Source organism: Psammomys obesus, unplaced genomic scaffold (assembly GCF_907164565.1).
Source record: "Psammomys obesus unplaced genomic scaffold, mPsaObe1.curated_primary_1811, whole genome shotgun sequence".
NCBI lineage: Eukaryota > Metazoa > Chordata > Mammalia > Rodentia > Muridae > Psammomys > Psammomys obesus.
This window is the reverse complement of record NW_026596402.1, coordinates 1,535,674-1,538,664: the sequence shown is the minus strand read 5'-3', so window position 1 is coordinate 1,538,664 and position 2,991 is coordinate 1,535,674.

Genomic DNA, 2,991 nt, shown 5'->3' with positions numbered 1-2,991 from the left:
CCCCACTCCCCTCAAGGGGAGGTAATCAAAGAACAGGCCAATCAGTTCATGCCAGAGACAGTGTCTGTTCCCATTACTATGGAACCCACTTGGACACTGAACTGCCATGGTCTACATCTATGCAGAGGTTCTAGGTTATCCCCATGCATGGTACTTGGTTGGAGTACCAGTCTCAGAAAAGATCCTGTGCCAAGATTTTTCGGTTCTGTTGCTCTCTTGTAGAGCTCCTGTCCTTTCCAGATCCTACTGTTTCCCAATTCTTTCATAAGATTCCCTGCGCTCTCCCCAAATGTTGGCCATAAGTCTCAGCATCTGCTTTGATACCCTGCAGGGCAGAACCTTTCAGAGGCCCTCTGTGGCAGGCTCCTGACTCGTTTCTTGTTTTCTCCTTCTTCTGATATCCATCCTCTTTTCCTTTTTGGATGGGGATTGAGCATTTTAATCAGAGTCCTCCTTCTTGATTAGTTTCTTTAGGTGTAAAACTTTTAGTAGGTTTATCCTATATTATATGTCTATATGAGTGAGTATATACCGTGCGTGTCTTTCTGTTTCTGGGATAGCTCACTCAGGATGATCTTTTCCAGTTCCCACCATTTACCTACAGAGTTCATGATTTCCTTGTTTTTTATGCTGAGTAATATTCCATTGTGTAGATGTACTACACTAAAAAATGGGGAACAGAGATAAACAGAGAAATCTCTCTGTAGAGGAATATCAAATGGCAGAGAAGCACTTAAAGAAATGTTCAACCTCATTAAGCATCAGGGAAATGCAAATCAAAACAACCCTGAGATTTCACCTTACACTCATCAGAATGGCCAAGATGAAAAACTCAAGTGACAACACATGCTGGAGAGGTTGTGGAGAAAGGGGAACCCTCCTCCACTGCTGGTGGAAATGTGATCTTGTACAACCACTCTGGAAATCAATCTGGCACTTTCTCAGACAACTAGAAATAGGGCTTCCTCAAGATCCAGCTATACCACTCCTAGGAATATATCCAAAAGAAGCTCAAGTACACACTAAGGACATTGGATCAACCATGTTTGTATCAGATTTATTTGTAATAGCCAGAAGCTGAAAACAACCCAGATGCCCCTCAACTGAGGAATGGATTCTAAAAATTTTAGAACTTGGTTCTTTACTTTTTACCTAACTTGAAATTTGGAGATACTGCTCTTCAACTGGATGACAAACTACAGACTGGGATAAGATCTTCACCAACCATATATCTGACAGAAGACTGATATCCAGAATATATAAAGAACTAAAAACTTTAAAAAGCAACAAATCAAGCAATCCAATTTAAAAAAAAATGGGTACAGAGCTAAACAGAGAATTCTCAGTACAGGAATACAAAATGGCAGAGAAATACTTAAAGAAATTCTCAATGTCCTTAGCCATCAGAGACAGGCAAATCGAAACGATCCTGAGATTTCACCTGACACCCATCAGAATAGCTAACCCACTTGGACACTTGGAGAAGAAAAATCACTTTTTTTTTTTTTTTTTTTTTTTTTTTTTTTTGTCAAATGAAGTGACAGCCATAATATAGGTCAGGCCTCATGCTCAGGAATAGCTGGCCAACAGAAATCTCACTTCATGGTTTGTTTGTTTCTTTGTTTGTTTTGTAATTATTTTATTTCTTTTTTGGGTTTGTTTGAGAAAAAGAAAGAACAGGAGGTTGGGTTACTAGAAGAGAAATTGAATCTGAGAGGAACAATGTTTAAGAGGAAAGACTGTAATCAAGTTGATGTGGTAGTTCAAATAAAAGTTATTCTTCATAGTGTCAGATATTTGAGCATTTGACCTCCAAATAGTGGTGCTCTTTGGAGAGATTTAGTTGGTTCAGCTTGTTGAAGAAATTATGTCTCTGGGGCATTAAAAGCTTCAGTCTCTAATTAGTTCACATGGTTCAAGATTTGAGCTTTTATTGACATTGCCTTCTTTTTGTTGTCCTGCCTCTCTGCTATCATAGTCTTTTCTCTCTGGAACTGTAAACAAAACAAACAAACGAACAAACAAACAAAAAGACCTTTATCTTCGATAAGATAAGTTGTTTTTGGTCATGGTGATTTTTCACATCAACAGAAAATTAACTAATAAAGCTAACAGTGGTATGACTTATGAAGGTTAATATTGGTTGGTAAACTGACTGTGTCTGAAATCAGGTATAATAAAATCTGTTAGGCATTCCTGTGTGGATTTTTTTTTAAAGATTACATGAAGTGTGAAGATTCACCCTACATGTTGTCACTTTGTGATTGCAGCCTAGAAAAACAAACAGGAATTTTTTTTTAACTTATTGCCTTTACTTTTTTCAGGAAAATTCATCTCTACTCCTGCTGTGGCATTTGTTTGGTGATTTTGGAGATATCTTTTCAAGGCTGCCACTCTAGACTGACCAGCAGTTCTCCGGGATTCCCATAAACCTGAAGCACTATATTGGGACAATTGATATATCCAGCCTTATGGACTGAGCAATTACTGTATTGTAGACCTCTCAAGTATGACAGAGTTATCATTAGGTTACCTAGACCCCACTCTGTAAGTCAATCTAATAAAGCATATTTTATTATATGTGTATCCATTTTTATCATTTCTGGTAATTTAGTGAAACCTGAGTCATAAAAAGTAATAAAATAACTTATTTTTGGTAAAGAGGAAAATAAATAAATAAATAAATAAATAAATAAATAAATAAATAAATAAATAAAATCAGACAGACAACACAAAACAGTCTCAGATCTCAAAATTTTAAGGTACAAAATACACTTTTTGCCTTTTGTACCTTCCTATCAGGAAGAAAATGAAAATTAAAATAATGGTAAGAGATTGAAATATTTTAAAAGAGAAGAGAAGTTGAAGGAGAAAAGAAAGAGAAACAAGCTCAGAATGGCAGCGTGGCCTCACTAAGATGGAATGGAGTGTTAAATAGAGAGGAAGGAGGAGGAGGAGGAGGAGGAGGAGGAGGAGGAGGAGGAGGAGGAG